Source organism: Liolophura sinensis, chromosome 6 (genome assembly GCF_032854445.1).
Source record: "Liolophura sinensis isolate JHLJ2023 chromosome 6, CUHK_Ljap_v2, whole genome shotgun sequence".
NCBI lineage: Eukaryota > Metazoa > Mollusca > Polyplacophora > Chitonida > Chitonidae > Liolophura > Liolophura sinensis.
In genome coordinates this window covers 73594926-73607374 of record NC_088300.1, presented here as the reverse complement: position 1 = coordinate 73607374, position 12449 = coordinate 73594926, and the positions used below count along the sequence as shown (strand labels likewise).

The window sequence follows — 12449 nt, the reverse complement described above, 5'->3', positions numbered from 1 at the left end:
AGTTTTTCAGACAAGAAAACTTTGCAAAAAACTCTCCAGTGACCCAATAAGGTGGACGAATAATCAGAATCAAGTAAAATGTGTCAACTGAAAAGTGCGAAACTTTAGATAAAATACAGTAAGTCTGTTTACAGTCCATTCGACAGGTACTGCTGCATGCTGTAGTATGACACTTGTATGTTATCTCAATTAGGTGCTATCCCCTAGCCAAAAAACACACTTGCGAGTGGATTCCAAGCTAATGAGGTTATTGCCAGTTGTAGACTTTTGTATCATGAAGCGATCTCTTGTGTGTTCTTACAAAAGTTGAGTGGAGGCTCAATATGACGAATGCCACTCGTGAGAAAGTTTGTCACTGACTTTCTGATGGTTGGTGTTCGTATTGAGGTCAGTCAATTTTCCTCCAGAAAATCTTGAGTACATTGTTAAATCAAATCAAGGGATATTGATTGTGAATAAATCCATTTTATACGCATATCTGTGATACATGCCTTTGGTCAAGAAAAAGTGCTTTTGGTGTGATCATTTATTTTTTCTGCCAGGCAACAAGTTAATTATACCTTGGCCTGGAAACTTTTCTGTTTTCTCTCCAGAGACGTTTATGCCTTGAAAGGACAACGGTGTTTTCCTGATTTTTGTTTTTTGACAAGAAAGTCAAATGATTATGTGCATGAACAGGTGTATTTACAGTATACTTTTATAACAATTTAAGAAATAACATTTTTAAATATTTTTTTTTATTTGAGATGTTTTTGTGTGTAATTCTGTAAAATGAGACTCATATACTGTCACAAGTTGTGCAATAGGATTTCATTTCCTTTCTCCTCCTTTTCTGTCTTTCAGCAATATCTTATTTCATCTAAAGATTTTATTGCTCGGTATCTTCAGCTACTTTTAACAAGGTACAGGAACGAAGATAAATTATGTCTTAAATCGTTCTGCCTTTTTCCCCGCAATATGATTGGCCTAATCGTATTTTGTAGATATTCTTGTGTAATGGTGTGAAGTATATATTTATATATACATGTATGTATGTATGTATAAATAGGGATTATTCTTTGAAGCTACATGTATACCCAGGTTCTATTCTGGCTGACATACTCTGACCAATGACGTTTTTTGGTTGTCACTTCATCTTCATACCTTACGTGCAGAAATATTTATTAGATTGAGAGATAATAAATGTATATCTGAAGATAGCATTGTGTTTTTATTAGATATAAACCTGAAAGCTAATTGTAGATTTGTATATAGATGTATATGATTGTTTACTTGGTTGTTGTTTACCATACTCAAGAACTTTTTACTCCTACGAAGGCGACCAGGTTAATGGTGGAGGAAATCCGAGTGTTCAGGATAAACATCGTCCTGGTTAAGATCTGTACATATAGATGTATATGCATGTGTACAAACACAACGTGTCTGTAGCTGTTGATTTTTGTTTATTGTAATTTGACGCATTCGTAACTCTTTTGTCCAAGGTCTTCTTAGAGACTTAGAGACTGAAAATGGAAACTGTTGCTCCTGGCTTAGGGCTCAGCACTGAGAGGTTAGAGCAAGGAAACAGGACTGGTTTGCCCGGTGTCAGTATAGGGCCTATAATGTGACTGGGTGGGGTGTCATTTCTAGTATCTTCGGCATGATACTTCAGTGTCGGCAGCACTTAAACGTCGTGGACTGGCCCTGCCACAAGGAGACACAGTATATGTACGCACTCCTCGTCGTCATATGACTGAAAAATTGTTAAGTAAGACGTTAAAACCCCAAGCATTCATTCATTTATTCATTCTTACATATGCGATGAATGGTCGTGACTTTATGATGTCCTGTCTGTCACGTTTTATTCTTGTGGTAATCGTTCATTGGATATAGTTGGCGAGTATCAATGAACAACGGACTTTGTAATGGCAGTAAAACGAAAAGCAATTCACAAATCTTTATTGTCAATAAATTATTGCATTTGTTACATTTGAAAAAGAGTCGTGGAGTTTTAAAAAGCATTAAAATAAAAGTTCCACCTCTGAGAAATACACGCAAAAGGAGGGGGAAATTATATTCTATAATGTTTTTTTAAGGATAAGTCAACCTGACTTTGTCTGATATATAGATACCAGAGACTCGCTTGGTTGTGAAGCCCTGTGAGGCTGTATTGTCTTGTGAGCTTTGTAGTTTACACATGACAAAAAGTCCTGATTTACTCTCAAGTATCACACTGCACACAACCCGCAAGTATAGGAATTCTGCTCCAACCAGTCTGTGGCTAACGCTGTATGCACAGTGGTCATTTGTACACCTTTAAGCGCATGTATTCACATGTGAATATGAATTGTTTCATGAATATTCATATATCCTCCCAATGAATTGTTCAAGCGCCTGTAAAAGTGCAAAATCACTGATACAGCACCCAACATGGTATCGTGCGATGTGTGTCTCCAATGCGTTATTTTCACCCTGGAAGCATTTAATACCTATCAACCATTACAATAAATCAGCGTACTCCGTTCCATTAATGCATGATATAAACTGTTTATGTAAAGTCTATCTGGAGACCTATAGGCTTATTGCATTCCAAAGGTTCTGTCTATCCGGAAAGGTTAATTTTCCGTGAATAAAGTTTCTAGCTTTCTTTTTGCAACTACGTCATTATGCTTACTAGGTTTTTGTTATAACAGAAAAGAACCAGTTACCGAAAAAATAGAATTTCAAGCTGTCACGGCGCTCTGTTGAACACGTTCGATGAATTTCAGGCTTGCTCGGGTATACAGTGGTTTCTGATCGGGGTCATCACACGCCTCAATGTGAAGCGCTCCGATTGGAAATACGTAGTCCGGACTTGGCGGCTCGTCGTGGATTTCTGGTTCTATATTCATCTCAAATTCGTCTTCTTTCAAACTATTAAGCCAGTTGAATACTTTCAGATTTCGGTGAGTTCTGTCTAACTTGCTCCCCTCGTTCCAGATCACTAAGTCTCGAGCGCTAATCTCGTGATATCTTGGGCGGCCCATTCGTTCTTTGATGTCTTCGCCGATCACATGGCTTAACTGAGGAGAGATGCGGATACGCTGTTGCATTTTGGGAATACGGCAATAATCCGCAGCGTTATATTTTGGAAATTCAGGATGACTTCCTGTAAATCTCTTTGGCCTGTTGGATTCCCCTAACCCCGTTACCCGCCTCAGTGCCCGTGTGGTTAATCTCACTCTATCATTCACCTTTGACGAAAACTCCTGTTTCACATCGACTGTCGCCAGCGCGGGCACCTCTTTCTGCCAAATTCTGACCTGCTTTGCACTGGCTGGTTTAAGTGTTGGCAGCTCGTCTAATAAACGACAATGGCTCGAATCATCTCCTAAGCAACTTTCACTGTCTGACCGTCGATTAGCAAGCTGCACTTTACACAGCGAAAAATCTATTAGATCTCTACCCTCACTCCGTTTTCCACCTGCCGAGAGTATATTTCGTCTCCTGTTGACGACACAATTGGCCAGATTACTTGTGCTCCCACTTTTTGTTAGACCGTGTCGGGGCATTTTTATTCCTGATGTAAAAGCACATCGATAGAGCATTGTTCTTTCGTCTTCGTCCATCAGGTCATAAGCAGAACCCGTGCCCCTCACTTGGTACACGTGTTCTTGGTTCATATTGAAATTGGCCGTGGCTTGCGCATTCTGCGTCACCATCAACCGGTCCAGAAATCCTTTTCGTTGGTTGGCGAATTGAATCCACTTACTCTCCTTGGAAACTGGCTCTGGCTCACAGGCTTTCTTCCGCTGTCGTTTCCTTTTTTTATGTTCCTTTATATCCTTCTTTATTTCGTCATTTTTCATAGAGCAGGTCAGTAGAGATAGTTGGGTTTGGATTGATTCCACACTGTTGGCTCGTTCCACACGAGGTTGCTGACCAAGTCGACCGCTAAACACTGGCTCCCGCCTTTTGTACTCGCGCGGCACGCAGAATTTTACCTTGTGTCCCGAGTAGCATCCCCGGAGTGCGAAGGATAATCTGCTGCTTGTAGAGACCCAATCGCCGGAAATGGAGGACCAAGTCTCACATAAGTCACTCTCACATCGAAATGTCTCGTCCCAATCCACCGAGGTGGAATATTTGGAACTGCTTACTGGAGTTGACCCCATACTGTATTGCATGTCGAGATGTGCACAGGTTTGTCTATCCACAAGAGTCAGTCAGTTATCTGAAGGTAAAATGATTCCGACAGCAAAACTTCCCACAAAGGTTCAACTAATCCGTCTCTCGGCTCGTATCATTTATTGTCGACATTGCCGTGGAGAGGGATCCGATGCTTTTGATAAGTCATACATTTAGTCCCCATACAAGTAGTTCAGTTCACTGGCCGTCTGCAGCTCTCTCCTGTCGTTTACATGCACGAGCACCTATATTGCAATAGCCCATAGTCTGGTCAAACGGCCTGGTGAAACAAAAGGGTGACGCAAGCATCAATGGTTGATTTAAATGACCATTTTCTGTTATCATTCTACAAGGTTAACCGAATCACCGAAAAATAACACATCATCAATAACTGGCAAAGAAATGCATTAATTTATTTATTTTTACTTTATTTTTGATTGGGGTTTAACGCTGTTTTGAAGAATGTTGCACTTAAATATGGAGTGAGTGCTTGGGGTTTAACGTCGTACTCAACAATTTTTCAGTCCACTTAAATATGGAAGACAAGTTCGTGGGTGGAGTAAAATGGGCAGAGCTCTGAGGAAAACGGACAGAGCTGTGAGGAAAACGGGCAGAGCCCTGAGGAAACTGGACAGAGAGAGGAGTAAATCAGACGGAGACCTGAGGAAACCAGATAGAGACCAGAGGAAACCAATGGCCTCCGACAAATGTTCTTACAGTAAGTTTTAGTCTTTAATCTGAATCCATATATGGTTGGCCTGTCGAACAGATTTCTTTAAAATCTCGTTCCTGTTGGTGACGAAACGCCTTGTCTGTACAGATTCTGTTCTGAATATGGCGTGAAAAAGTATGTCATTATAATCAGCTAACAGCATGTTATTTACTAGAGCACGTGTTTGAACTTCAAACGGTTGTGTTTGTTAGAAGTGGTATGATAACGCAAACTAATAACGGTCCATGAGCACAACCGAGATTTCGGCCTATATGATAATCAACCAGAAATGAATTTATCTAATATACGTTATGCAAGACATGCTAGTTACAGGGCGACATTTATCAACCGAATAGTTGACACCTGTTTATCTACATCAGATTTTTCTGATGTGGAGAAATGATAGAATAAAAAAAAATAAGCCTTATCAACTTTCTACATCTTTGTATTTTGACTGCAGTTTCAAACGTCTTGTTCTTATCAAGGAATGTTATATATATATGTACATATATCTTAACTTTGATTTTGTCGTAGAACGAAAAATAAATTAAGCCCATCCATGAAATGAGGTATGACCAGAATACCAGATAATTTGTAATTTTCAACGTACCTGTGCAGTGTTTAAGTTTGTCCAATATAATTGGATATTACCACAATATGTCAGGACATCGATGACCCAGAAGCATACGATGTGTTAATGGGAGTGTTATATAGCAAAGGATCGCACCCTTGGCTTGAATAGTTCCCCTTATAGTCGGCTCCCAATCAACAACTGGTGCTCGCCGATAGATAACACATCACCGATAACTGTGCGAACCCATAGACCATTGCAGAGTACTGAAGCCTTCGTCCACGGTTAAATTGTTCCTGGCTTATATGCTCGCGTGTCACCTCTACAGCACACACGGCATACAGGGCTGAGAGGGTCGGCGGAATAACCTCGGCCTACCATGGATAAACCCATATGCTTACCACATAGAAACGGGATTGATTTCAAGCCGTTTGCATTAATACCGATCGAAGAAAAGGAACAAAGGTCAGGCGTGCATTATGGCCCATTGCCTGCTGCCAGTGAGGCTTAAAAGGCAGTATGTAGTGGTAGTTATTAAGTAAGTAAACACAGCTTTTGGCCAACACTGTAGGGCCCGACCGCAGATCAAGTTCAGCTTACACCATTGTTCTCGGACAACACTCGATTGTTAAGAGGGATACTAATTACAAGCTATTTCTTCTCCATGCACCTTAAGTTCTTAAGAGCGCTGACCTTGAAATAGCTGTAAATCTGGTTTAGTAAAGCGCGATAGATTGCCTGTTCTTGTTATTATTTAAAATTATTGTATAACATGGATTGATACCAAGGTGACTTTTCTTATATATAATACCAACGGGTTAAATCTGAACTTGTTTCAATTTCGTAGTAACGTAATATTGTGTCATCAAAATTGCTCCATGTGTTTCTGTCTTGATCAAAACGCTAATGAAGACATTTTGTGCAAAGAACATAGAGAAACCCACTATATCTTAACCCAAAAGTTGTTATCCAGCAATGCTCGTACTAGAGTGAGTTCAGGACAGAGAGGCTACATGGTGATGGGATTGGCGTTCACATGGAAAGAGGGTTTAGGTTTTACGCTGTAAGAGTATATCATCATATCAGCAGATTCCTTAATTGGAACCATTAATTTAAAACGGCACACCTGTATATACAGAGAGAACACTTGTTTTACTCTAAAGAGAAACGTCCGCGTTGGCCATAAGTCAAATCAGGACCCCAGCTTTGCCCAATTTTTGGTTGGCGGTTTGACCTCTTAGGAACTTGTTGTAAGATCTTGTTATAAGATTAGAAAGCAAGGCAGTGTTGGCATTGTACCATATCAGTCTGGACTCCCTAGTGATGGGGATGACATTGGCTACGCATTGTAGAAGATATGATGGTGTCCAACATGGACAAATGTGCAAATGTTGTTCAAAAGGAAAAGCAAATGTTTTGATGAAATCTCTGCTTCAGCCGAATCCAAGCTTCGTATACATGTTATATACCAGGATATATCCCGAATACAGTAGAATAACATTATGTTATGTCACTTTCGGTTGTTAACTAAATTATGGTTTTGTCCATATCAATGATGTCTTAGATATCAGGTTTCAGAAGCGCGTGTGTTTGGTTTTGCCACACATATATTTGTGTTCGTTGTTCTTTGTTCACTTTTTCTTCATTCTATACACTGGTATTCTGAATTCTGGCTAATAATATATATATATATATAAAAGTCAGCCTCAAGAAAAAGATGCCATACAGTTGTCATTCTAACACAATTATTATGAACATGGTTAATGCGATCGCCAGCCGAGACACATAGACACTATATTTCGCTATAAAGATAAAAGAATACTGTGCAAAATAAGATGGAGGAGATATATACAAAAATACTCTGGAAATACAAGTACCTGCTGTATGCCTATATTATTCACATGCCGTCCAAATACGTACACTCATTTAAGCAGTAAATTTACACCATTTAATGGTTTAAATTCCATTGGTGTTTATACTTTTACAGCATTTTGGCTGAGAAAATAACATAAAACGATGCTGTACCTTTTCAGCACCTTGTATGTGTAACTACACAATTGTCTTTCAACAGACTATATAAACCGGTGATTTGGGGCAAAAATAATCGATCAGCGCAAATTCAATCAATTTTTTGGCTGTTATTTTAGAATAGCCCAAATAATTACTTTTCACAAAATACCAGCCACATTTGTTACTGTCTAAAATCAGTATAATAAAGTTTATAAAATGTATAACTTTTCCAAAAGTTAGAACCATTTTACCACCATAAATAGTACAATTACGAATATTTATTTTCTGAATATTTTCCGAAAGGCAATAATATGAGTTATTCTTAGCACATAGAGAAAAACTGACTTGATTAGCGAATATGAATTTTATTTCCGAAAATCTCAGGCATAGCTTCCTTAAATTTGCAATCAGACAGGAGTTGTTTATCGACAGGTGACCAAAATACTGTAAAGACGCATCATTTGTTATTAGACTGTGACAGAGTTATTTATATGTCATTATATACTACATATACTGACTGAGTTAGTTGTGGCGTGACAATGTCTGCTCCGTGCTAATCGAGAACGTGGTGTTTATCTGCGTTATTTGTCTTTTGACATCAAGAACACCTTTGCCCAAAGAGAACTATCCACCTGAGGCGTTACGCTTCGAATGAAATCCCTTTAACTTGCTGCTATCTCTTGTATTTTTGCCTATGACAGGCTCGACGTTGTATAACATAGGTTTGTGGTTCCATTCTCCTTGTTTACTGAATAAAACAGCATTAATTTTGTATAAAGGTCAAACTTGTCAGTCGGATGAGTCCGGCATCTTTCCTGAACGACAACAGATTTATGCTAAACCTTACCTGGACAGTTCATGCAAGTCCACTGGGAAGATGAACGTATTAGCGGGACCGGTACATAATAACAGGTATGTTAAGTATTAACATCAAAATTCATATGATGTAGAATCATGTACATTTCAAACCTTTCATAATTTAAGACTTAAGCCGTTGGAATTAAGTTACTTGCGTTATTGCCAGATCTGATTTCTGGCTGAGTTTTGCATTGCACGATTCGTTCAATTTTTGCCAAATTATTTCGATTCAAATCAATTCATCATATTTTATTTAGTATCACTAACCAACAGTACGTTTTTAAAGTTTAGAAATGTTGCACAAAGCATATTCCATTTGGACAACACAAATGGGGACTAGCAAATGACCTAGTTGAACGCATAAGATACAACAGGGCTTATTATATAACTTCCCCAAGTGTAAACCGTGATTAGCAATGGAAAGTCAAACAATGGCAGCCTTTTAGATGTAAATCTTTTAATGTTATAAAGGTGTTCTCATTATTTTCATTTATATGATTAAAATGTTTGCTTAGACCCATGCGGGGGAGACTAAGTGTTTCAGTAGCCTAATCAAGAGACAATAAGCCCCAAAAGAGGTCAACTGAAGGAAAACTCTGTGACTGAGAGTTCCATTACTCGAAGAAGTAATTCTCAATTTTGTTGAGCTCTGTTCATCTATATTAAATACCCTTTGATAAAAATGACACCCTCCCATATTCTATATGCGTAAGGTTTTAACGTGTCAAAAATAACCAGGAAAGGGAGTAGGCTTGATCAGTTTCAAAGTACAGATCATGTCAGATTTCCGAAGACCTTGGGTGCACCGAGAGCCATGCTTACAACGGTGTATTTACCTTTTCGTCTCATGTAGTACATTGAAGCATGTGCATAATCTTAACCAGTGCTACTGGTTTACCAAAATAAACGAAAACTTGCCTCTGTCAAAACCACAGCGGCAAACCCCTTTGCTAGTACGCCTTGTGACTTACATTCTTGTTCATAGAGGTTATCAAGTATGACAAACCCAAGAGCCCAAGTACACGCATTAACTCAGTTTGCATATAAACGCCCAATGGAAACTTTTTATAAACTTTATCACCTTTGTATAATACAACATTGATACACCTCTTGTCTTGGAAACACACGTTCGTATACTAACCGGCAACCATAATGGGCGATCCAGGTTAATAATCACAAGACCAATTTCTGACATGCAGCAATATACAAATTACCAGTCAACTATAAGAATGTATATTAAATAAGAAATTAGGACGGATTCGAGCATTGTGAAGAAGTCAGTAGTTTTCAGTGATGACGGAAAGACATCAGCAATGTTTTTTAGGCGAATGAATTAAATCAGTATCCGAATGGTGTACCACGCTAGTTCATAGGTTGTCGTTACTCAGAATATATATCTCAGTTGATTTATTTATTCCATTGGTGTTTTACGCCGTAGTCAAGAATATTTCACTTATACGACGGCGGGTAGCATTATGGTGGAAGGAGACCGGGCGGAGCCCAGGGGAAACCCACGACCATCCGGATGTTACTGGAGGCCTTCCCACGTAGGTGTTTCTCAAATGAGTTTAGATTGTAACTGTTCATGAATCCAACAAGGCTATCTGACTAAACACGAATAATATATGGCACCAAGCATGTGTCAGAGAAATAATCGCTCATGGATACGACATATGGGGGTTTCATGTCATACTGATGGATATAACCTATCATATTTCTCCTGGCAAAGGCAATGATTGACATTTAAAGGTCAGAGAGAAGGGCAAAACAATGCATGGCTTGAATAAAACCACTCACTGTGACAATGTTAACCGAAGAGGAAACTTGATACACTGTGATTGGAGTGTTGGATTAACGTAGCTAAATTCGGCTTGTATGTCACATGGATAATTTGGGTGGAACACAAAATTAATTAGGGTATATAAAATTTTACATAATTTATTGCAGGTGCTCAGATCCTTACTGGAATATCTCATTACCCGGAATGAATATGTCTGTTTCGTGCTTAATCGTTACAAAGTAGAAATAATACTCCCGAATTGCGTCTTTCCATGTCCAAGAGATCCATTTATACATGTAGTATAGATTATAGTGGATATAAAACTGCTTAGACAAGACTGATTTGAGGGCGGGATTGTCAGCCATTTGCCGAATTTGGGTAGTGCTTCATGAAGCAGGAAAATGATTCGAAGGAATTGGTTTTCGATCGTAAATGACAAAACCACAATGTTGAATACTGCCTGATTTTTTTTGATCTGTTATTCCCTGTGAGACCCATACAGTGAAACGAGCCGAAAAAATTGTATTTTTACCGTCCAGCAATTGAAGCTCACTATGTTTTTACAGAGGAAATCCGCTGTGATAGATATGAACAGGCCCCCGACACCCGCAGGCCCCTTGTTCGCCACAAGGGGTTCAAGCCGTGTTAGCCGGAAAGCATCAGATGTAAAAGCAAGAACCCAGGCAGCACATCTCCACCTCAGAACAGGCGCCATGGAACAAAATCCGAGGCCTTCTGATACACATACAGCTGTGTATGATCTACAGACTCGCCCTATCTTCCCTCGTCCCGGGATCAGGAAACCGATAAGTGATGTTTCCAATGGCCTTGTGAGTTCAAGACAACACTCGGACCTTCCCACCTACACACGGCGCCAAGGCTTTGGGAGACAAGAAGTGACTAACAACGCCATGCCATTCCTGAATGAACATCAAGAGCGGAACAGCTCTGGGAAAGGCATTTTGAAAAGCAACGGCGAAATGTTTGTGGTTGACACCACGAAGCAAGTTCGTTTTGGCTTTCCCGGAACAAAGCCTATCCAATATCCAGCAGCGCCAAAGGCCTTAAGGAAGGGCGTGAAATTTAACGGTAATGACCATCAGCTTACTAGGAGTCCGATTTCGTCTGCGAAGACACCGACGGCAGAGAAACATTCACCAGAGGTGTCATGCCAAGTCAAAGGGACAGCCATCAAAGAAAACACTAACCCGGAAATCCCTACTGGAAAAATCCGAGTTGTAAGACGAGCCCCAAAAGCTACAGCCAATGCGTTTTCCATCTTCCGGAGAAAGCTTCAACAAAACCTAGATCTGAGATATTCCTCAGAGAGCACCGCGTTAGCGTCAGAGTGTGTACTCCGGAGGCACGAGGCAGTACCCCACCCACCCTGCCCCAGAACTGGTCAATCAAGTTTTCAGCCGGTGATGAAGCAAACGTCTCGACAACCACCCACAGAGAAAAACGACGAGGCAATGCCAAATGTGAAAGGGGAAGTGCCATCCAAGGAAGGTGCGGTAGATGGCACGGCCGATAATCATGGTCAGAAATTCTCCTACAGACTGGCAGAGAAGGCGGAGGAGTACTTTACCAGGAATCTACGACATCTTCAAGAAAAAACTCCAACAGCGAATGTCGTCAAGACTTACGTGGTGGAAGACGACCCCAAGGACTTTCTGGACAAAATAAACAAATCACCAGTTTCCTTGACAACGAAAAACCTGGAGATGCACAACATTTGGCTGGCTTCAGTGGACAGGAGGGAGAGTTACAACCAGAAAGTGACCGCCCGTGAGAGAAGGATCCGGCGCTGGGTGGAGGACATGCAATCGTCATCACGTCTGAACCACATGAGGGTGGTAAACATTGTGGTGAAGGACAGGGGCTTCCTGTTACAAAACTCCAGGGAGGATGTTTTAGAGAGAATGTCCCAGGTTCCCTCCCAGGTACCATCTCAGGTTATGGCTTGACATGGTAAATATATCAGGTATCGCGTGTAATATGTTATGATACAAAACTGGCGCATGCAATATGTTCTTTCCACCGACACGGGTGATAAATGATACGCACACACATATATAGTTTGGATATATGTTCATGTGTGTATGTGTATGGGTGTATATGTACAGGAAGATACACGCTGACGAGTTAAAGAAACAATACATGTTAAATTATGTTTTCCAGTCATGGACATTTACTTCGTAAGGAAGGACACAATAATGTTTCCTTAAAGACGCGTTTCTGTTTATAAGTTCAATTTGTATACGCATGCGAAAATGCCCGAAAAGGCGATTACTGCCTTAGTATAACGAGAGATCTTTCTATTTATTGGCATCAGTGACAAATTTTGAATCAACTGTTATTTTCTACTTATA

General features: G+C 40.0%; 1 long non-coding RNA gene across 1 annotated transcript; it reads left to right on the top strand.

Moving 5' to 3' along the window:
- Positions 1–4834: 4834 nt before the first annotated feature.
- On the top strand, positions 4835–10693 carry LOC135467637 (uncharacterized). The gene is made up of 3 exons (XR_010444168.1): positions 4835–4864; positions 8219–8351; positions 10644–10693. It is a non-coding gene; the product is annotated as an uncharacterized LOC135467637 (long non-coding RNA).
- The last annotated feature ends 1756 nt before the right edge of the window (positions 10694–12449 follow it).